Source organism: Ascaphus truei, chromosome 20 (assembly GCF_040206685.1).
Source record: "Ascaphus truei isolate aAscTru1 chromosome 20, aAscTru1.hap1, whole genome shotgun sequence".
In the NCBI taxonomy this organism is placed as follows: domain Eukaryota; kingdom Metazoa; phylum Chordata; class Amphibia; order Anura; family Ascaphidae; genus Ascaphus; species Ascaphus truei.
The window spans coordinates 825,055-849,549 of NC_134502.1; positions in this window are offsets into that span (position 1 = coordinate 825,055).

Sequence of the window (24,495 nt, forward strand, 5' to 3'; positions counted from 1 at the left end):
CGGACCTTTAAACCAAGCAGAGGGATACCGGCACCCCCTAAAGGGGCCTGTATCTCGGGGGGCACGGGGTCCCCAGACCTAAAACCAACGCGGTTCAGCTGCGGAGACCCCCTGCACATCTACACTATCAATAAAAATGTATTTCAAATAATTTTTAATGTGCGGATGTTTGCGCAGAGAGAGAGCAGCGGATCTCTCTCTGCTGCAAACACATCTTGCCCCCGGAGCCCATACAGTAGTATCATTTATGTATGTGCATATAGAGTACTGTATGTTAGGGCTTATAGGGGTTGTTGTTATATATATATATATATATATATATATATATATATATATATATATATATATATATATATATATATATATTATATATATATATATATATATATATATATATATATATATATACACTGTGTATATACAGTACTGTATATATATATACTGCATTACAATTCATGAATTTATGCCATCTGGTGGACACGCGACGTATTGCAGCCTATTAAATCCTGATCATTATCATTTAACAGATCAGCCGCCCGTCAGCCAGGCATGAACCGTGGCTGGGAAGGCAAACGCAACGAAGCATGCAAGAGGTGAGCAGCGGCGGATTCCAGGTATCTGCCAGGTACAAACTGGGCATTTGCTCGAATAAAGTGTGTCGGTGCAGTATGAATTCCAGCATTGAAGTCTTGATATTGGGCTCCCTGGCACATTGCCGGGAACCCAGAATCTCCCTAGCCGAACCTGCAACGGACACGTGCCCCATCTGGCAGACTGAAGTCTCCCATTATTAGCTCTCCTTTTATTGCCATCGTAAGAATGTCCTCTGCCAACATCCTATCCAATTTCTCCTCCTGTTCTGGAGGTCCACAGACCTCCCCCCCCAGTGCAAAAGGACCAACCTCCTCACTACTGTAGTTGTAAGGGTCCCCCAAAGTGTCTCAGCCTTTTCTCCAGTACCTTGTACTAAAGCAGCCTTCCTATTCTTCACAAAAAGGGAAACGCCTCCACCCTTCCTTCATCTTCCTACATATAGTGCAATCATGTCCCAGTTCCGATTTGCATTGTACCATGTCTCAGTAACAGCGATTTAACCGCATATTCCCGCAGGCAGCACAGGACGTTGTCCCTTTAAGTGTTATGCTCTACAGGGCACACCCCTTAACAATTATGCTCTGGACATGTGACTGGGACAAGCCAGTGAGAGCGTGAAACATTGAGTCTGCGGGCGGGTGGGCGGGGGCATCTTGTGATTCTCAGAGCTGGATGGAGTTTGAGTGTGAGGCTGCTTGCAGATGTTCCCTGCAAGTGCCTGACAGATCCATGGAGTGAGGAGACTGGTGGATTTTGCTGGCCAGTACAAAGCACAGTGACCCACCTCTGAGCCCAGCCCAGAGGACAAGGATCAGGATTCAGACCGCACAGAGGAAAGATAGAGAGTCCCCTGCCCTGGAACAAAGGTTATAATTTATCGTTTACTATAAGAAGCACAGGCCTGCGTCTGCAGTGGCGTTATTCGAACAAATCCCTAAATGGAATTTCGATATATACCCGAGAACCTCACTAGTTTGCCGGGGCAGACTAACGAGGCCCTTCGGGATAACACAGCAGGAGTCCCTGCTGTGTGAACCCTACCCGTGTCTGCCTTTCTGTAATAGACGCGCAGTAGGAGAGGCTGAATCAGTCACTCTAACTGCGCGCCTCTCAAAGGCGATCGCGGGGGTTTTATTAAAATTCTAACATTACAGTATTGTAGTAGGGGGTCTCCGGAGCTGAACCGCATTGATTTCTGGTAAGGGGACCCCTTACTTCCCGAGATACAGGCCCTGTTATGGGTTGCTGGTATCCCCGCCATGCACGTGACCGTTCGATGTAAACAAAGCAGAGGGAATACCGGCACCCCATACCGGGGCTGGTATCTCGGGTAGTAGGGGGTCCCGGAGGCTGAAATCAATGCGGTTCAGCTCAGGAGACCCCCTGCTCCCGCACACTAGTGTGGTGCACTTTCCTTCAGCGCCTCCACCTGTAACAGATCCTACGAGATAGAGATGATAGAGATGATAGAGATGGACATTTATATTTACTGGGGTGGTGAGTGAAAGACAGAAGGAGAAGGGAAAGAGACACACACACACACACACTGGATAACCTAAAATAACCACTATACTATTGAACGTTAGAATGACTACTGGTTACTGGTTAGCACCTTTTGAGGCCCTCAGGCACTTAACCACCCTAATGTCCACAAGGGTATAGCCCCACCCTTATATGTGGTCAGCGCTGCCACTATACCGTGTGTGTCGGTGCACTGGTGAGAAAGGTACCTGCCGAGTACTCGGTGCGGCCGAGTTAGAAATGAGGATCCGTCTGATCCACCGACGTGGCCCTCCGCAATGGATTGAAACCTCCTACTCTGATTGGTTCAAGTACCATGTGACAGAGGCTTGGGGGAGAAAGGATGTGACGTCATTGAAAGCCTCTGTCACATGGTACTTGAACCAATCAGAGTAGGGATAGACTTCCCACGCTCTGATTGGCTGCCGTGCCATGTGAGTCCGGCCATGTGTCTTTTCATGACGTCATCTTAAAGGCAATTGCAGCAAAGCCATTCTGATTGGCTGTTCTGTCATTGCCTTTAAGTGACGTCATCATTTTTTTTTTCTTCGGCCAAAACACATGGTTTTCACGGCCCAATCAGGGCCGTGGGAACCATATGACGAAAATGTGACGTCAAAGGCCTTTAAAAGCCTATGTCGTCTCATTTTGAAGCCAGACGCCGAGGAGGAAGGACCTCCTCTGAAGAAAGAAGACCAGGGCGTGGCACCGGACGGCAAGAAGACCCCGGAAGAAGGTAGAAGAATACAGATGAAGATGGATTACAACTAGAAGACCCCTGGATTGTCGTGTTTTATTATTTTAATGTTTATTATTTTATGGTTTTCTATTTTATGGGTTCCTGATCGTGGATTGGTTCGTGAGTAAGCTGATCAACGGGAGTCGGTGGGGGCAAGTAATGGTAAGTTAAATAAAGAAATGTATTTAATGTAACTGTGTTTTTTGTTGCTTTTTCATGTCTTCATTTTTTTTTATGCATATCATTTCTTGCCACTGTATGTATGTATGTATGTATGTCTAGAGAGATATATACATACAGGGTAAGAAATGATAGTGTTTTTAAAGCTTGATTTTCTGTATTGTAAATGATTGTGGCTATGCTGCTATGCATAGATGTGTGTTAAATGTATTTTATTATTAGAGAGATGTAAGTTTTGGGCTTTATGCTGTACTGTAGGTTATAAAGGCTTGCTATAGTATATTGTAATTGTTGGTGTCCTTTTTTGTATGTTTTGAAGTTGTTCTCTGTTACGATAGCTATAGTTAATTGTGTAATTGGTATGGATGGTATTTTAATTGTTTAGGGATGTAATTCATGTCTGTTAATTCATTGATGGTGACTTTATTTGCTGACATAATATAGTTCTTGTGATGTCAGGCTATTTGAGTTGGATTACTGTATTGTTAACATTGATTTGCAGCGTGTACATGTAGTTTACATGTTATGCTACATGTATACACTGTAAAAGCAATGTTTTAAGTGGCATTTGAGGCTTCAGATTGAATGATTACTTGAGATTTGTGTAGGAAATTGGTTTTTAATTCATTGAGGATGTTATGCATAAGTGGTGTTGCCATTGCAGGATGGCTTCACCCCTTAATTACCTTTGAGGTTAGTACCCGATAAGGTGATTAAGGGGTTCATTGGTATGTTAATGTAATTGAGATGTATTGGCTATTTATTATTTTGGCAACGGACCCCAAGGATGATGCTGGTGACGGAGCCTTATTATTGATGAGGTTAGTACAAATTTCTTTATTTTATTACGGTATTGAATGTGTTTAATAATGGCCAAATAATGTATTATCCCTATGTGGATAATAGTTATTTGGCACATTATTGTACTGTATGTGCTGGGGGAGGGGGAATTGGCCCCAAGGGTAATTGGTAGGACTCCCCTGTGGGTAGTGGGTGAGGGTGGTTGGGGGGGTTAGTGGGGGAGGGTATGTGGGTGATGGTGGCTTAACCTCTTAATGACTGTAGCGGTTAATAACCGCTATGGTGATTAAGGGGTTAGGGGACATTACATTGGATGTTTTAATTCTTGTGTCTGTTTTGCAGAAGCGGATGGGGCATGGGCAGGATGAAGATGAGGATGGCCTTCATCGTGGCAGCCGCACATGGGTGAGTGCTATATGTATTTAATGTCTTTATTGTTGTGTATGTATTTTAAATGGACAACTGCACAATTATCCATTTGTGGATAATAGTCATTGTGCCCATTACTATACTGTATGTTAGGGGGGTATAGGTGTTGTTGGGGTCATGTATATATATATATATATTATTTAATATATATATATATATTTATTTAGTTAGTGTGGGGCTGGTGTGTGTATTTTTTCTTATTGTGGGTAGTGGGGGTGGGTGAAGGGGGTATTAGCCCCAACGGTGTTTGTTTAGGGCTTGCGGGTGGGTAGCGGGAGGCCTTAACCCCTTCATGACCGTAGCGGTATTAACTGCTACGGTCGTGAAGGGGTTAAGTGCACCCGCAACCCCCCCGCAAGCCCTAAACAAACAACAAGGGCCAAATACCCCCTTCACCCACACCCGCTACCCACAATAAACCTGGCACGGCTCTTTAACCCCCTCATTGCCTTAGCGGTTAGCCGCTAAGGTAATGAAGTGGGCTTTAAATGCATTTTTCCTGCCTCGGATGCATGCCGGGGGGGTCCGGTGCTGATATTAATGGTATCAGCTCCGGAGACCCCCGGCATCAATCTCAGCCAGGAAAAAGGCCTGAATTTTTTCTAAGTGCCGATCCGCCACTCATCAGCTGCCTCTGAGCAGCAACTTGCCAACTTTTTCTTGCGTGGCTGATCCGCCAGCGAAACGGTATTCTAGAGAGGCGAATAGCTCCGCTTAGCTACTCGCCTGTACTAGAATACAGGGTGGCTGAAAATGTTGGATTTTTTGCCAAAAAGTGCCTTCTCGCCCCGCCACCGGCGAAAAAAAAAAAACCGCCATCAAAACTGGCGTTTTTTTTTTTAATCTCGCCACTTTCTGGCCCCTTTCTGAATACGGATAGGCTTTTTTGGCGGAGAAGTGCCTTTTCGCCGCTTACTGCATGAACCCCACAGACTCAAGTCTTTTCTATTCTAAAGGACATTAAGAATTAGATTTTCTTTTTGCAGGAAACTTGCCAGATTACTTTGATTTATTTATCTATCAGTAAAGTGTATATAGCAGGGGGAATCTGAGAGGTTGGAGAGATGCATTTAGATATCTTTGAAAAGGGAATCTCTGTAAGATAAATGTATTGTTTATGTCATTTTCTGGATGCTATTCTGTAAGTATTGTGTGTATTTGTAAATATTTGTATTTTGTATTTAAAAAAAAGATTCCCCTCACACACACTAATACACCATGTATACACAGCGGCAATGCCAGGCTCCCCCTCCCACACACTACTACACCATGTATACACAGCGGCAGTGCCAGCCTCCCTCACACACACTACTACACCATGTATACACAGCACAGGTACAGCGCAGGCAGCGGCAGTACTAGCCTGCCCCTCACACACACTACTACACCATGTATACACAGCACAGGTACAGCGCGGGCAGCAGCAGTGCCAGCCTCCCCCTCACACACACTACTACACCATGTATACACAGCACAGGTACAGCGCGGGCAGCAGCAGTGCCAGCCTCCCCCTGACACACACTACTACACCATGTATGCACAGCACAGGTACAGCGCGGGCAGCGGCAGTGCCAGCCTCCCCCTCACACACACTACTACACCATGTATACACAGCACAGGTACAGCGCGGGCAGCGGCAGTTCCAGCCTCCCCCTCACACACACTACTACACCATGTATACACAGCACAGGTACAGCGCGGGCAGTGCCAGCCTCCCCCTCACACACTACTACACCATGTATACACAGCACAGGTACAGCGCAGGCAGCGGCAGTGCCAGCCTCCCCCTCACACACACTACTACATCATGTATACACAGCACAGGTACAGCGCGGGCAGTGCCAGCCTCCCCCTCACACACACTACTACACCATGTATACACAGCACAGGTACAGCGCGGGCAGCGGCAGTGCCAGCCTCCCCCTCACACACACTACTACACCATGTTAACACAGCACAGGTACAGCGCGGGCAGCGGCAGTGCCAGCCTCCCCCTCACACACACTACTACATCATGTATACACAGCACAGGTACAGCGCGGGCAGTGCCAGCCTCCCCTTCACACACACTACTACACCATGTATACACAGCACAGGTACAGCACGGGCAGCGGCAGTGCCAGCCTCCCCCTCACACACACTACTACACATTGTATACACAGCACAGGTCCAGCACGGGCAGTGGCAGTGCCAGCCTCCCCCTCACACAAACTACTACACCATGTATACACAGCACAGGTACAGCGCGGGCAGTGCCAGCCTCCCCCTCACACACACACTACTACACCATGTATACACTGCACAGGCACAGCGCGGGCAACGGTAGTGCCAGCCTTCCCCTCACACACTACTACACCATGTATACACAGCACAGGTACAGCACGGGCAGTGCCAGCCTCCCCCTCACGCACTACTACACCATGTATACACAGCACAGGTACAGCGTGGGCAACGGCAGTGCCAGCACCCCCCTCACACACACTACTACACCATGTATACACAGCACAGGTACAGCGTGGGCAGCGGCAGTGCCAGCACCCCCCTCACACACACTACTACACCATGTATACACAGCACAGGTACAGCGCGGGCAGCGGCAGTGCCAGCCTCCCCCTCACACACACTACTACACAATGTATACACAGCACAGGTACAGCGCGGGCAGTGCCAGCCTCCCCCTCACGCACTACTACACCATGTATACACAGCACAGGTACAGCGTGGGCAGCGGCAGTGCCAGCACCCCCCTCACACACACTACTACACCATGTATTCACAGCACAGGTACAGCGCGGGCAGCAGCAGTGCCAGCCTCCCCCTCACACGCACTACTACACCATGTATACACAGCACAGGTACAGCGTGGGCAGCGGCAGTGCCAGCCTCCCCCTCACACACACTACTACACCATGTATACACAGCACAGGTACAGCGCGGGCAGTGCCAGCCTCCCCCTCACACACACTACTACACCATGTATACACAGCACAGGTACAGTGCGGGCAGCGGCAGTGCCAGCACCCCCCTCACACACACTACTACACCATGTATTCACAGCACAGGTACAGCGTGGGCAGTGGCAGTGCCAGCACCCCCCTCACACACACTACTACACCATGTATACACAGCACAGGTACAGCGCGGGCAGTGCCAGCCTCCCCCTCACACACACTACTACACCATGTATACACAGCACAGGTACAGCGCGGGCAGCGGCAGTGCCAGCCTCCCCCTCACACACACTACTACACAATGTATACACAGCACAGGTACAGCACGGGCAGTGCCAGCCTCCCCCTCACACACTACTATACCATGTATACACAGCACAGGTACAGCACGGGCAGCGGCAGTGCCAGCCTCCCCCTCACACACACTACTATACCATGTATACACAGCACAAGTACAGCACGGGCAGCGGCAGTGCCAGCCTCCCCCTCACACACACTACTACACCATGTATACACAGCACAGGTACAGCGCGGGCAGCGGCAGCCTCCCCCTCACACACTACTACACCATGTATACACAGCACAGGTACAGCGCGGGCAGCGGCAGTGCCAGCACCCCCCTCACACACACTACTACACCATGTATACACAGCACAGGTACAGCGCAGGCAGCGGCAGTGCCAGCCTCCCCCTCACACACACTACTACACAATGTATACACAGCACAGGTACAGCACGGGCAGTGCCAGCCTCCCCCTCACACACACTAATACACCATGTATACACAGCACAGGTACAGCACGGGCAGTGCCAGCCTCCCTCACACACACTACTACACCATGTATACACAGCACAGGTACAGCACGGGCAGTGCCAGCCTCCCTCACACACACTACTACACCATGTATACACAGCACAGGTACAGCACGGGCAGTGCCAGCCTCTCCCTCACACACACTACTACACCATGTATACACAGCACAGGTACAGCACGGGCAGTGTCAGACTCCCTCACACACACTACTACACCATGTATACACAGCACAGGTACAGCACGGGCAGTGCCAGCCTCCCCCTCACACACACTACTACACCATGTATACACAGCACAGGTACAGCGCGGGCAGCGGCAGTGCCAGCCTCCCCCTCACACACTACTACACCATGTATACATAGCACAGGTACAGCACGGGTACAGTGGCAGTGCCAGCCTCCCCCTCACACACTACTACACCATGTATACACAGCACAGGTACAGCGCGGGCAGTGCCAGCCTCCCCCTCACACATTCTCCAGGTTTTCTTACCAATCTGGCAGCTCAGAAGAAGGAAAATTACAATTGGTATCCAACTTTCAGCCTTCATTTTCTGTCTGTCTTTCTGTCTCTCTGTCTTTGTCTCTGTTTCTTTGTCTGTCTCTCCTTCTCTCCTTCTCTCTGTCTCTTTGTCTGTCTCTCCTCTGTCTCTTTGTCTCTCCTTCTCTCTGTCTGTCTGTCTCTCTGTCTGTCTCCCCTTCTCTCTGTGTTTCTCCTCCTTTTATCTCTTCTCATCCCAACGTTTCTTAATTTATCTGGATCTCAGTTCTGTGTGTGTTTAGTTACACCCATCCACGCCCCAATTATCCTGCAGGCGATGTACGGGCGTGTGAGGATATGTGCAGCTATTACTGATTACAGGAGTGAAACAGATAGTATTGCGCTCATAAGTGACCTGTGATAAATATATATATGTGATAATAATAAAGGTATTCAATACAACCTGATAAAGTGTGGTTTTATGCTGCTGGTCTGATGGGATTGGCTCAAACACCAGGCTAAATGGATACAAAGAAGAGGCAGCGCAAAAAAACCATAGTGTAGTAAATTCAATTAATATTTATAAAGTGAAGGTGAGTATTGCACGTACATCAAAATAAAGGGTTAATAGCATGACATGTTTAGGGACATGTTACCACTCAGCAGGGACAGCCAGACACCAATGCAGAGATCTTTACACGTTCACCCTCTTTGCTGCCAGCATCCAGGGAGACTCTGTGTTGCTCTGTGGTGGCGAGTCGTGTTGAAGGAGCTCCAGGCAGTGGATCGGCAGAGATGATCTCAGCTCACTTCCGTGTTACTCCACGCTGGCGTGTGACGTCATCCGGCGGCGTCTCTCAGCCTCTCGCGTCTCACACGTGTGGATCAGGAGAGATGGTCTCAACTTGCTTCCTTGTTACTCCACGCTGGCGTGTGACGTCATCCGGCGGCGTCTTACAGCCTGTCGCGTCTCGAACGTGTTGATCCTTTAGCGATATTCTTTCTAATGGTGGCAAATTGTCCCAAACAAGTCCCGCAGAGAACTAATGTTCAAAATAGTAGCCACAATGGGAATAGTAGGAACGCGCCCTCTCCTACGCGTTTCGTACTTTCGTACTTCGTCAGGGAATATAGGAGGAGGTTCCAGGGCGGTTCATATACTCGTGGCTGAGCTCTGATTGGCCCCAACTGGATGAGCTCAACTCCCCCCACCTGGAGAGAGTGACACTCCTCCCGTGGAGAACCTAATCAGCACAATACAAACGAACTGACAATCTAACATAAGTACAACATGGGTTAAAAAACACTTTTAAAATTATAATTTTAATGGCATACCATAATGCATATAAGAGACTCTAAAAAACAAAGAGACAAGAATTAATCATAATAAAATTACATATTAAAAGATGTAAAGTGCTTTAACTGATTCCCACAATTTTATAAATAAAATGTCCTAAGTGTAGATAATGTATTGATCAAGTATACATATTGGATAATGGTCGAGGAACAGATCTTGATATATGGACATCAATAAAATTAGTCCAGAGAGAAGAGATTAGAAAACAGAAAAAATGAAAAAATGAATGAGATCACTGGTACTGTAAAATATTTGATTTAAAAAAGGGACCATACATCGATCTCCTCATTAAGACCTTTGGGAGACAGGGTCTGGAGTTTATAAATCCAGAAACTTTCTTGTTTAGATAGTTTTTTATCCCTGTCTCCACCCCGTCTTCCTGTGGGTACAATCTGGATCCCTATGTATGTCAGAAAAGAAGGATCACAATTATGTTTGATTTTAAAATGTCTGGACACGCTATGTTGTTCTAATCCTATTCTGATGTTTCTAGCGTGTTCTAAAATTCTGACTCTTAAAAATCTTTTCGTTCTCCCAACATACTGGTACCCACAGGGACATTGTAATAAATACACCACATAGGTGGATTTGCAGGATATGCAATCTTTCACAGTAAACTGTTCTTTTGTTATATTGGATGTAAAAGTCTTGCGATTAGTGTTTAACATCTTGCAGGCTTTGCACTTCCCACAGCAATAATTGCCGTTTGGTTTACATGGCATCCATGATGGCTCCAGAGATGTATTTTTTGAGGGGCCAATGTCACTCGGTGCTAGGAAGTGTTTCAGGGTTTTGGCCCGACGATAAATGAAACTTGGATTTTGATGGAGGGAAGGGCCCAAAATCGGATCATTACAGAGATCATCACTGCTGAGTGGTAACTGAGTGGTAACATGTCCCTAAACATGTCATGCTATTAACCCTTTATTTTGATGTACGTGCAATACTCACCTTCACTTTATAAATATTAATTGAATTTACTACACTTTGGTTTTTTTGCGCTGTCTTTTCTTTGATTACAGGAGTACCTGGTACCTGTAGCATAATACAGCTGAAGGACTCAGAGCCTGGCACCTCTAGGGCTGGCACAGGGGATATACAGAGCCTGGCACCTCTAGGACTGACATAGGGGGATATACAGAGCCTGGCACCTCTAGGGCTGAAACAGGAGGATATGCAGAGCCTGGCATCTCTAGGACTGATACAGGAGGATATACAGAGCCTTGCACTTGTAGGACTTGCACAGGGTGATATACAGAGCATGGCACATCTAGGACTGATACAGGAGGATATACAGAGCCTTGCACTTGTAGGACTTGCACAGGGTGATATACAGAGCATGGCACCTCTAGGGCTGGCACAGGGTGATATACAGAGCATGGCACCTCTAGGGCTGGAACAGGGGGATTTACAGAGCCTGGCACCTCTAAGGGGATATGCGAAGCCTGGTAGTGCTTGCACGTCTATGACTGGCATATTGTATGTGTATATCTGTATAGAGCGTTTTGAACATATATTCACACAAATATATACAGAGCAAAAAAACTACAAAGATGGCAGCACTCCCCTGGGTCATCGTTCCTAGATGCATAATAATTTGATGCACAGGTAAGCGAAGGCGTGCCAGGCTTCCTGAGACTGCAGATCACTCAAATCGGACATTGAAATTAGCATTGGGAATTTCCTTAATACTGTAGGTTAGTTCATCTGGGAAGCAAGTTTCGTCTTCACAGCCAAAAGATACAATCCCGTTTCCCGGACTTTCTTTGATTTTTTTTACCGCCAAAATTCACACGGATTTGGTCGGTTTCAATCCGCGCGGATTCATCAAAAACCGCCATTGGAAACAACCTGTGGACAGATTGGTAGAATCTCGGCCGCGGATTCAGCCATCTGTTGGCGGGTTTTTGAGATCGATCCTCCCGGAAAAGGATGGAACCCGGTTGACCCTCTGCTGATCCTAATCCGTCCAAAACCTTCGCCCGTCTCTAGTCCCAAGGTGAAAATATATGATGTTTCTTTTGTTCTTCAGATTCAACGCTAGTTCATAAGCTCTGAAAATACCATAAGATCCTTGTTTTGGAAGAAAAAAAAAGTACAGATCCCGACACGGGTTTAATTTGCAGTTCAAGATTTAATCTTGCGGCGTTTTACAAAAACCAAACTTCAGTTTGCATAGGCAACATGTCACAGGTTATGTTTCTCATCTGTATTCACGTCATTTTTGCTTAAACCCAGCTTTTTATAACTACAAATGAACCTTTTTTTTTATTTTAGGCTTATTAGTATGAAGAAACAAAACAGAAAGCATATGCAGCTCAACCCCGTTGTAGCGCGATGCGCTACAATGTGGATCCGCTATAACGCGGTTTGAGTGTGGCTCCCGATCTATAAACATAATTCAATGCTTTTTTGACCTACCCGGCATCTGCAGCTCTCTCCTCTCTGCAGCTCTCTCCTCTCTGCAGCTCTCTCCTCTCTGCAGCTCTCTCCTCTCTGCAGCTCTCTCCTCTCTGCAGCTCTCTCCTCTACCTGCTTCATCAGGCTGCGTCCACGTGAGCGGCTTTCAACGCAGAAGAGGGCCTTCTCTGACCAATAACATATTTTCAAGGCTGGGTGGGTTTACCATATCACATTTAAGTTATGGTTGGGGAAAAAGGTGACAAAACCTCCACCATTAGCATATAGCCAATAAAGAATATCACGTGTGAGCACGTGTGTTGCCTTTTCACCCACCATAATTTACAATATGTATGGTAAACCTACTCAGCATTGAAAATTGCAAAGCCAGTACAACCAACCTCACACTGATGAGACCCATTAAGGTTGAAACATGTCAGTGAGTGGTTTGACTGGCTTTGCATTTAATCCCATGCTGTGCTTAAAAGCTGTGTGAACAGCAGATCATTTGCTTATATGGGTTCCATGGAAATGGATTTCAGGCAAAAGGGGACACATTGTGTGCTCATTGGCATGTCATTTCCCATAATCCCTTGCTGCAGTGGAAGCACTGTATGCTAGGTGTCTTAGACAGGTCTGCAACCCTGCTTTTTGCCATTTTCACCTAGCATACAGTGCTTCCACTGCAGCAAGGGATTATGGGAAATGACATGCAAATCAGCACACAGCACACAGTGTCACCTTTTGCCTTTAAAACCATTATTTTCATGGAACCCTCAAGCTAATGCTTTAACACAGCTTGTCAGCACAGCCTGGGATTAAGATGCAAAGCCAGCACACCCACTCACACACAGACTGTTTCAAACTTGTGGGTCTCATTAGTGTGAGGCTGGATGTACTGGCTTTGCAATTTAAGACTGGGTAGGTCTCACCACATTTATCTAAATTATGGTGGGCGAAAAGGGCAACAAAAAACCCTCCACCGTATAGCATATACAGTAGCAAATAAAAATATCGCTTGTGATCACATTCACATGTCTTAGACAGGTCTGCAACCCTGCTTTTATATATATATATATATATATATATATATATATATATATATATATATATATATATATATATATATATATATATATATATATATATATATATATATATATATATATATACACCACCTTGAGAAAGGTCCCACTGGGGGACCAAAACGTCGTTTTTTGTGTCTTCTATCAAATACTAGCTGAGAGACCCGGCATTGCCCGTGAGTTAAATTGGGGGGGCATCAAAGGCAGGGGGGGGCCCCGTGAGTTAAATTCGGGGGGGGGGCGTCAAAGGCAGGGGGGGCCTCAAAGGCAGGGGGGGGGGCGTCAAAGGCAGGGGGGGGCACGTCAAAGGCAGGGGGGGGCACGTCAAAGGCAGGGGGGGCGTCAAAGGCAGGGGGGGGGCGTCAAAGGCAAGGGGGGGCATCAAAGGCGGGGGGGGCGTCAAAGGCAGGGGGGGGCGTCAAAGGCAAGGGGGGGCGTCAAAGGCAGGGGGGGGCGTCAAAGGCGGGGGGGGGCGTCAATGGCAGGGGGGGCGTCAAAGGCAGGGGGGGGGGCGTCAAAGGAAGGGGGGGGCATCCAAGGCAGGGGGGGGCGTCAAAGGCAGGGGGGGGCATCAAAGGCAGGGGGGCGTCAAAGGCAGGGGGGGGACGTCAAAGGCAGGGGGGGGGCGTCAAAGGCAGGGGGGGGGACGTCAAAGGCAGGGGGGGGGGCGTCAAAGGCATGGATTCCTCCCCCTGCATTTCCTCACCTGGCAGCATGCCGCGCTCCTCGGGCTGCCACTGGTTCTCGCCCCTCGTGGCCTCCGCCGACTCCCGGTGGCACAAAGGAGGTATTAACTCCCTGCCGCCCGCCTCCTGCTCCTCGGGGATGTTGAGCCGTATAGAGGGCGTGGTGTGGGATATGGGGGGAAGTGGGAAGTAGGTGGGGGAAGTGGGATGTGGGGGGGGGGGGTGAGGTGGGGGAAGTGGGAGGTGGGGGGGTGAGGTTGGTGAAGTGGGTGAAGTGGGGCACCTACCTCTACTACCTCTACTTCCGTGGGACGCCATCTTCTCACTCGGTTCCGCGAGGGAGGAAGGGGGTCGTTCCAGCCGCCACTATCTAAGGCGCCGCTATCAGGCGCCGCGAGGCAGCTGCAGCCTGCCTGGCCACTGCCTGTTCCCCCGCCGGGAAGGGAGGTGAGTTTGAGCGCCGGGGAGTGAGGGAGGTGAGTTTGAGCGCCGGGGAGTGAGGGAGGTGAGTTTGAGTGCCGGGGAGTGAGGGAGGTGAGTTTGAGCGCCGGGGAGTGAGGGAGGTGAGTTTGAGCGCCGGGGAGTGAGGGAGGTGAGTTTGAGCGCCAGGGAGTGAGGGAGGTGAGTTTGAGCGCCGGGGAGTGAGGGAGGTGAGTTTGAGCGCCAGGGAGTGAGGGAGGTGAGTTTGAGCCTCCCTGTGAAGGTAACACAGTTCAAAATACGTCACCGCTCAGTAGGTAGATGTCACAGACACAGGTAGGTCAAAACTCCATGTCAGGTGGAACAAGGTAGGGGCCCCCCTCAGCAAGACTCCCACTCCAACGCGTTTCGACGGGAAACTGTCTTCTGGGAGTGGTAAGGGGAGAAATGAGCTAGCATTTATAGTGAAAATCATAACTACAAAAATCGCGCCAAAATGTAAAGAATTGCAAGCAGCTGTGAGAGCAGAGAGTGTCTGCAGGCATGGCAGCGTCATGGGGCCTGTGTTGCAATGATTGCGCATCTCATTGGGCTGTTCTAATCATGTGTGGACTCTAAGCTCAGCCCCTATGTAAATGGGGTGATGACGCGTGTGACGTCATTGCGTCACGAACGTCATGACGCATGGCCATAATGGCACCTCCCACTGAAGCCATAGGCAGGCCCAAGTAAGGGAAAACGTTGTAGTGTTTGCCAATAGCAAAGGACTGGCTGTAATAGCCTTGCCTGCCAGGTCAATGGGGGATAAGCATGACGTCATCAGGTTTAGAATTAGAAATCACACGGTTGTCATAGTAACCGTGTAAACAAGCAAAACGGGCGATTTAGCACCAAATAAGAATAATAAATACTCTAAGGGGCCATAGACTGTGAATAAAGGAAGCTGCTGGCAAGAAAAACATTCAAAGGCAGTTTGTCCTGGGTTAATAAGGGAGATATATGTGAGCATATGTACAACAGGCTTCAATATAATACGTCTGTTGCTGGGCCAGGGAAAAACACATGCTAAATAAATGTCATTTGCCTTTAGATTGAATTGCTCCAATATAATGTTATAGCAGCAATTGGAATGAAGATACAGGCATACCCCGGTTTAAGGACACTCACTTTAAGTACACTCGCGAGTAAGGACATATCGCCCAATAGGCAAACTGCAGTTCACGCATGCGCCTGTCAGCACGTCCTGAACAGCAATACCGGCTCCTTACCTGTACCGAAGCTGTGCGCAAGCGGGGAGACTATAGAGCCTGTTACAAATGCATTATTTACATCAGTTATGCACGTATATAACGATTGCAGCACAGTACATGCATCGATAAGTGGGGAAAAGGTAGTGCTTCACTTTAAGTACATTTTCGCTTTACATACATGCTCTGGTCCCATTGCGTACGTTAATGCGGGGTATGCCTGTACTTTAATTCTCCTGAAGAGGAGAAAATGAAGTAAGCCAGAGGGACTTATTAATTAAAGCATATGCATGTCCATTTATGATCTGTTATTTGATGCATGTATGCAATAATTAAAAAAATTGAATTACACAGCAAGAAGGCGCAAATCAATCATGGAGGCAGGTAAGTGTGAATACAAATCCACTATGCCAGGCATAAGCCTGCAACAGACAAATTACTGTATCTAACAACCATGCCATGTTACAGACAACTCATCCGGCTATCACCACATTATTAAGCCATGGGTAATTCAAATCTGAAATGGTTTGAGACTGCACCACAACTATAATGTCGAAAGTGGTAAACACTTAGAGCCTCATGCAGAGAGCAGCGAGAAGCGCAATCTCGCCAGGTTCTCGCCAAATATGCCCACAGCAATTCAGTAAATGGCGAGAAACGGGTGAGATGAGAAAAAACCGCCAGTTTTTTTTTTTGTGTTTTAAAAACTCGCTGCGCGGGTGGCGAGAAGCAATATCTCGCCAGTTTAAAAAAGGGCCGTATGCAGAAAGCCCCGATCACCATCTCGCCGCAGATTGCGCCATTAAAATGGAGAGAGATTCTCCAAATAGCTCCGCCAACAAAAGTTGGCAAGAAGCTGGAGAAGAGAGGCGAGAGGGACCAGAGAAAAAAAATCATCCCCTTTCCTGGCTCGGATTGATGCCGGTGGGCTCCAGAGCTGATACCCAGGAATATCAGCACCGGAGCCCCACGGCATGCATCCGAGGCAGGAAAAATGCACCATTGATCTGCTTCTCATCTCATCTCATCTCTTGTCTTTTCTCAGGTAAAAACATCTCAAATTGTCTGTGTGTCCTGCAATCCTCATACCCTGCTGTCTATTTAGCTAATTTTAGTTCAATTTAGGTAAAAACATCTCAAATTGTCTGTGTGTCCTGCAATCCTCATACCCTGCTGTCTATTTAGCTAATTTTAGTTCAATTTAGGTAAAAACATCTCAAATTGTCTGTGTGTCCTGCAATCCTCATACCCTGCTGTCTATTTAGCTCATTTTAGTTCAATTTAGGTAAAAACATCTCAAATTGTCTGTGTGTCCTGCAATCCTCATACCCTGCTGTCTATTTAGCTAATTTTAGTTCAATTTAGGTAAAAACATCTCAAATTGTCTGTGTGTCCTGCAATCCTCATACCCTGCTGTCTATTTAGCTAATTTTAGTTCAATTTAGGTAAAAACATCTCAAATTGTCTGTGTGTCCTGCAATCCTCATACCCTGCTGTCTATTTAGCTCATTTTAGTTCAATTTAGGTAAAAACATCTCAAATTGTCTGTGTGTCCTGCAATCCTCATACCCTGCTGTCTATTTAGCTCATTTTAGTTCAATTTAGGTAAAAACATCTCAAATTGTCTGTATGGAAATCATCCCCCTATTGCCTTAATTTAATTCATCTTTCACACTTGTGCAAGACAACACCCACCTTTGAAAAACAATTTGGTTTAACTACCCTCACATGTGCTAATTAAGTTTGTTGTACCAACCAGGTGACTTTCTAAATGTATATAAGTAAACTTACAACAGCCATTGCTGCTTGCAGCCTTTGCTCTTAAGCAGAAATGCTTTTAAGTAGAAATCTTTAAAGTAGTATGGAGGTTTAAAAAAGGAAGTAGAAATCTTTAAAGTAGTATGGAGGTTTAAAAAAGGAAGTTCAAAAAGAAGTGGAAAAAGTGGACACAATCTACTGCTTCTGATTCCTGCATTTGAACTACGCTGGAAAGGAGGTTATCATCCCACACTGCACATCTCAACACATTGCTATTGCTGTGATGCCGCCTTTACTTTTTATATTTGCTGTAACCTCACTTATTATCAAATTATGCACTTCCTTCCACCAGCCTCATCATGTCTCTAACTCTATTCATATTTCGCCATCTCTCCTTACTTCCCCACTTCTCAGTTCACATGAACTCCTTTCTTACCTGCGCCCTCTGTCACCACACAGTTATGCCGCCTGCACTAAAACACACCCCTACAAATCATCCTCACACATTCTCTTTCTGTCCATGCTTCTCCTCCTTGCTTCTGGGGATATCTCTCCCAATCCTGGTCCCTGCCTTATTTCTACTTGCTCTCGTCCTCGCCTTCCACATGCAACTTCTACTCCTTCTGGTGTCAACCCCTCTAACCTCATACCCATCCCCTGCCACCCTCCCTCCTCTCTCCCTTTCTCCTGTGCCCTTTGGAATGCTCGCTCCCTCTCTAACAAGTTCCTCTCTGTGCATGACTTCTTTCTCTCTCACTCCCTGCTTCTCTTTGCTATAACTGAGACCTGGCTCACTCAGTCTGACTCTGCTCTGGAAGCTGCCCTCTCCTATGGTGGCCTTTCCTTCTCCCACACTCCACGCCCTGGTGGCAGGGGTGGAGGCGTGGGGCTCCTGCTCTCCTCTCTCTGCCGTTACAGAACAGTTTCTATTCCCCCCTCTCTTGCTTTTCCCTCCTTCGAGACTCACACAGTCCAGATCTTCTCTCCTCTCCCGGTCCATGTGGCGGTCATCTATCGCCCACCTTCCTCTACTCATCCCCCTTCTGCCTTTCTCTCTCACTTTGAATCCTGGCTCTCTTTCTTTCTCTCCTCAGACTCCCCTGTTCTTCTCCTTGGGGACTTCAATTGCCACATTGATGACCCCTCTCTCCCTTGGGCTTCCCGCTTTCTTTCTCTAACCTCTTCTTTTGGCCTTCAATAGTGGACTGCAGCCAGCACCCACAAGGATGGCCACTACTTAGACCTGGTTTTCACTAAAAACTTCTCTCTCTCCGACTTCTCCATTTCTCCTTTTCCTCTCTCCGACCATCACCTCATCTCATTTTCTCTCTCTCGCTTCTCTCCATCTCCATCTCGCCCTCGTTTTTGCAGAAACCTGCGCTCTATTAACCTACCAGCTCTTGATTCCACTTTACGCTCCTCCCTCTCCTCTCTCAGTTCTGCTTCAGACCCTGACAACCTGGTCAGGAACTACAACTCTGCCTTATCTTCCTCTCTTGATCTTCATGCCCCACTTTCTCTCTGCCGTCCTCGCCCTTCTAACCCCAGACCCTGGCTAAACTCCCACACACGCATGCTGCGTTCCTCCACTCGTTCCTCTGAACGCCTCTGGAGGAAATCTCATACGCTCGCAGACTTCATTCACTACAAATTTATGATATCCTGTTTCAACTCTGCCCTCTTTCAGGCTAAACAAACCTACTTTTCATCACTAATCAACACACACAAGTCTAACCCACGCCGTCTCTTTTCTGTCTTTGACTCTCTACTCAGACCACCCTCAGCTGCCTCCTCTTCTTCCTCCATCTCACCTCAGGACTTTGCTGACTTTTTTAAGAAAAAGGTGGAGTCCATACGGCAGAACATCCCATCTGTTGCCTCCTCCCATCCCACAATGCTTCCCAACTCTCCTCCTGTCTTTCTTGACTCTTTTTCTGCTATCTCGGAGGAGGATGTATCACTGCTGATCTCCTCTTCTCCCTCTACCACTTGCTCTCTTGATCCCATTCCCTCCCATCTCCTAAAATCTCTTGCTCCTTCTATAATCCCTATGCTCACACAGATCTTTAACTCTTCCCTCTACTCTGGTACCTTTCCTTCATCCTTCAAGCATGCAACCGTTATACCATTACTCAAAAACAGCAAGCTTGACCCTATTTATTCTTCCCTAATACTTTGACCATAGCTCAGATGATTGGTCTAACTCTAATTGTTTGACCAATGAGACATCTCTGAGAGGTATTTAAGACCTCTGGGTAATGGCCAAATTATTCCCTGAAGAAGTAGTTAGATCTACGAAACATGTTGGATGTATTAATGCCATAATTTTGCCTATATTCATCCTTTGGATTTGTATCACTATCAGCTTATATTGGCTGCCACCGTGCTAACTGAGCGATCTCTGCGCCGGTAAGAGACTGTAAGGGACTCTCCTTCTTCCTCCCTATTGATTCCTCCATTGCCACGAGAACTGTGACGTCACTCTGCTATACCACGTGACGGAGCGGCATCGTGGCACGCTGTGTAAGCCCCTGCAGTTGCGGAAGTGTTTGCAGAGCAATTCCAACAGCTCTGGACTGCCCTAAGATCATAGCAGCTGGGAAAAGCAGCAAATCTACACAGGAGAGACGGGGGACTGTAGGGGAATTCCCCTGGAGGCAGTACAGTATATCGCCGGTTGAGGAGCGGTCCCACTAAGTGTCTGAATCTGCAGTATTACCAGGCTGCTTGAAAGGAATCCCCTTGTGAGCAGCGTCCTGCTGTGTGAGGAGTGCATGAAGGATCCCATGCCCCAGAACCATCATAGAGGCTCCTGCAGAGACAGCTGAGTGCCAGACCGTCCTGTTTTACAGCTACAGAGTGGTAACCAGTGTGTTATGCACTAAATGCACATGTTATTTTTATCTGATGTACGCAGATTTATTACCCCTTTAACATTGTAATACATTCTATTACTTACTTCACTATTTGGCGTTGTGCGCTGTTTTCTTTTTGTTTACATGACACAAAGCTTGGCCCCCTGCAGACGCACTTACTAGTATTCCCTCCTACTGTCTCTGTACGTTCTCCCTACCTACCAATTAGATTGTAAGCTCCTCGGAGCAGGGACTCCTTCCTTAATGTTACTTTTACAGTATGTCTGAAGCACTTATTCCCATGATCTGTTATTTATATTTGTTATTTATATGACATGTATTACTACTGTGAAGCGCTATGTACATTTTATGGCGCTATACAAATAAAGACATACATACATACATGTTATCCTGCTTAACAAACTCCAGAGCTCTGGAATAGGGAAACATGCTTTAAACTGGTTTCAGTCCTACCTATCAGGAAGATCCCAACATGTGTCCATCTCAGGCTCTAACTCCAACCCCCTGGATATCACCTGTGGTGTCCCGCAAGGCTCTGTTCTGGGGCCCCTACTCTTCTCAGTGTTCATTAATGATCTTCCCACAGCTTGTAAGGAAGCCTCAATACACATGTATGCAGACGACACAATCCTATATGCACACAGCCATAGCCTCTCTGACCTTCAACACATACTTCAGTCTGACTTTTTGAGACTCGAAAACTGGATTTCCCAAAACAAACTGTTTTTAAACACTGACAAGACTGTAACAATGGTATTTGGGACCAAGACTAAATTTGTAAAGCTTCCAGTGACTGAGCTCCTGATTAGAACCAACGCTAACACCACCCTAACACCTGTCACTAGTTTTAAATACCTGGGCTTATGGTTTGACTCCCACTTAACATTCGGGATGCACATTGATACCCTGACAACCAAGACCTATGCCAAACTAGGGGTACTTTACAGGAACAAATCCTCCCTAAGTCTCCTGGTCAGAAAGCGTATTGCACAGCAGATGCTAATGCCAATTATTGACTATGGAGACATAGTATATGGCTCGGCTCCTCAAACCCACCTTAGCAAACTTGACACCCTCTACAATTCAATTTGTCATTTTGTTCTCCGATGCAACTACAACACACATCACTGCGAAATGCTCAAAGAACTAGATTGGTCATCACTAGAGTCTAGGCGCAAAGTTCACCTTTCCTGTCTCACCCTCAAATACTTTCTGGGCAAGCTACCCAGCTACCTGAACAAGCTCCTCACCCCTACCACATGCAGTACCTATCACCTGAGATCAGACTCCAAAAGACTATTCATGGTCCCAAGACTCAACAAAGTATCCGGACGTTCCTCCTTCTCCTTCCGTGCACCCCAAAACTGGAACAACCTACCAGAGACTCTCATATCCACCACCAGCTTAAGTTCTTTCAAATCTAAGGCTGTCTCACACTTTAATCTGGTCTGTAACTGTTTCATACGCTCATAATATATATTTTCTTTAACTGTGCATGCAATGTCTTGTATATAATGTATACCTTGTTCATTTATGTAACATTATATACAAGACATTGCATGCACAGTTAAAGAAAATATATATATATATATATACACACATGATTAATCAATATATCAATTTATGTGGAAGGGTTATCTAATACATTCAGTACTCAAAATAACTGTTCTCCATTAATACACACAACAATACAAGTAATTTCCTGTCATAATGCTAACTGATATTACAATCAAAAAGATAACATGGCAATAAAATATCTCTAATCACAATCAACACATTGCAGTAACATTGAATATATGATGCATACAATCTATGCACCATATACACTCTGCTACTGAATTTTAACAATAACATTTCAATCCAAATACAGATAAATCCAAACAAATATACTATTCTAACCAATCCGGTAAACATAAATCAATTACCATTCAATAATGACATCCCTAAACAATTAACATTGCATCCTTAAACAATTGACATTCAATCCCTAACAATTAAACAATTAACTAATTCAAACCTGCAACGCAGCAATGTAGGCTCACAAAATATATAAGTACCAAGAACCATAAACAATTAATAACGAAGGCTACCCCTGACCTCTAAAACAACATGCAATAGCAACGTTAAATCTATGTAATTTTGAAAGACTTTCAACACTCATTTAAGCATAAATGCATAGTCAAAATAATAGAAAACACAGCAAAACAAGGTTTTAAAACACTATCATTTGTTAACCTGTATGTATATATATCTCTAGACACACATACATACATACAGTGGCAATAAATGATATAGCACTGATAATTAAATAAACATGTAAAGCACAGAATTAAAACAAATTCACTACTTGAATTAAATACATTTCTTTACTTCACTTACCATTACTTGCCCCCACCGACTCCCGTTGAACACCTTACTCACGTACAAAATCACCAGGCACAGGAACCCATAAAATAAAAAACCATAAAATAAACATTAAACTAAAAATCCAAATCAATCCACGGGTCTTCTACTTGTAATCCATCTTCATCTGTATTCTTCTTTCTTTTACCTTCTTCCGGGGTCTTCTTCCCGTCGTCGGCCACGCCCTGGTCTTCTTTCTTCAGAGGAGGTCCTTCCTCCTCGGCGTCTGGCTTCAAAATGAGACGACATAGGCTTTTAAAGGCGTATGACGTCGCATTTTCGTCATATGGTTCCCACGGCCCTGATTGGGCCGTGAAAACCATGTGTTTTGGCCGATGTAAAAAAAAAATGATGACGTCACTTAAAGGCAATGAAAGCACTGCCAATCAGAATGGCTTTGCTTCAATTGCCTTTAAGATGACGTCATGAAAAGACACATGGCCGCCCTCACATGGTATGGTAGCCAATCAGAGCGTGGGAACTCCATCCCTACTCTGATTGGCTCTAGTATAACATGTGACAGAGGCTTGGGGGAGAAAGGATGTGACGTCATTGAAAGCCTGACACATGGCCACAGGGGCATTCAAGATGATACACTACTCCCTTGCTTTTACAATTCAGAAACGAGAGTATCTTGTATGTGTGTGTTTTGTTGGAATTCGTAAATGTGGATGTTTGATGCATGTGTCTGCATGCTGAACACATGCCACATTTATAGAAGCCCAACTTACGATGTTGAGACAGGAAAGTGGGGTTAATCTGAGGCACATAATGACTGCGTGTTAGTTTGTCGCCTAAATTTGGGGAGCGCCTGCTTGTCAGGCTCGCGCGATCGCCAAGTGTGTTCCTGAGTTCAGGATCTATCATAAGGGTCCCCAATGTTTCTGAAGTATACCCCTAAGATCTGACCATGGCGGTTGAAAGTGCTGATGAACCTAATTTGTTTCCTGCCCTTGTGTTTGGGTCTAACTTGCAAGAGGCTCTCACGGGTCACTGTACGGCTGTTGTTGTAGCCTTTTTGAATCTGGGATTTGGAATATCCACGATTGAGAAATTTGGTCTTAAATTCTTTAGCTCTGTTTTGAAATGTGGCATCAGAGGAACAATTCCTCTTAAGTCTCAGGAATTCACTGCGAGGAATCCCTGAGACTTGGTGCTGTGGGTGGAAACTGGACGCGTGAAGAATATATATATAAGTAGAATATCCTTCTGCGAATTCCCGGACGAGATTTGATCTATAAAAGAGAAAGATGCCGATATGGTGAAGTACGTTTTATCATATCAATAAAGCGCAAGAAAAGTGGCTACTTACAATGTAGCTGAAATATACAGGCATGCAAGGATAACAATCCTTTCTGTTCACTGCAGCTGGTGATGTTAGGAACCTCTCTCTCTCTTCGTTGTACCGTTCACCCTGATCTCGCGATCTTCGGTCTGTGACGTCACCACCCGGAAGTGGCACCGCTCGCTCCGTCGTCCAGCCCTTCCCCACGTCCCCCGTGGTTAACAGGTAGGGTCGCCAGGTGGCTTCTCCGAACAAATACTGGACTCAATGGTGACAGGTGCGTCAGGTCACTATGTCCAGGGAGGAAAATACCGGACATACACATGTCCAGTATTACAGCACCTCTCATTTATTACTGGACAGAGTATCCAAAAACAGGACAGTCTGGTTCAATATCGGACACCTGGCAACCCTATTCCCAGACACTGCACCTGGCCCCACGCAAAGACTGGTCCTTGCTTCGGTGTGG